Below are 274 nucleotides of genomic sequence, written 5' to 3'. Positions count from 1 at the left end.
CACAATATTATATATTCTGCATAATATTAGTCATAATATTCTTAATAGGTGTTAAAAGGTAAGATAGACCATGTACTTCTAAAGAAGTGACCATAACACCATATATATACAAATCTCTTAGATTTCTTAAGAAGAGATAGTGTTTTAGATTACAGTGTACTGTCATTTGCTTTCCCTTTATCAAAAAAAATATTATCATCTCACTACCAATATATACATAAATACAAAGGTAAAAAGATCTAGATAAACATATATGAACAAAGAGTGAGAGAGT

General features: G+C 26.6%; 1 protein-coding gene across 1 annotated transcript in view; it reads right to left on the bottom strand.

Moving 5' to 3' along the window:
• LOC119590815 (zinc finger protein 652-like) overlaps positions 1–274 on the bottom strand; it is a gene marked incomplete at its 3' end in the record, with an annotated part of 4,691 nt that overhangs the window by 1,514 nt on the left and 2,903 nt on the right.

This window comes from Penaeus monodon, chromosome 27 (assembly GCF_015228065.2).
Source record: "Penaeus monodon isolate SGIC_2016 chromosome 27, NSTDA_Pmon_1, whole genome shotgun sequence".
NCBI lineage: Eukaryota > Metazoa > Arthropoda > Malacostraca > Decapoda > Penaeidae > Penaeus > Penaeus monodon.
This window is presented reverse-complemented; position numbering and strand designations above follow the sequence as displayed.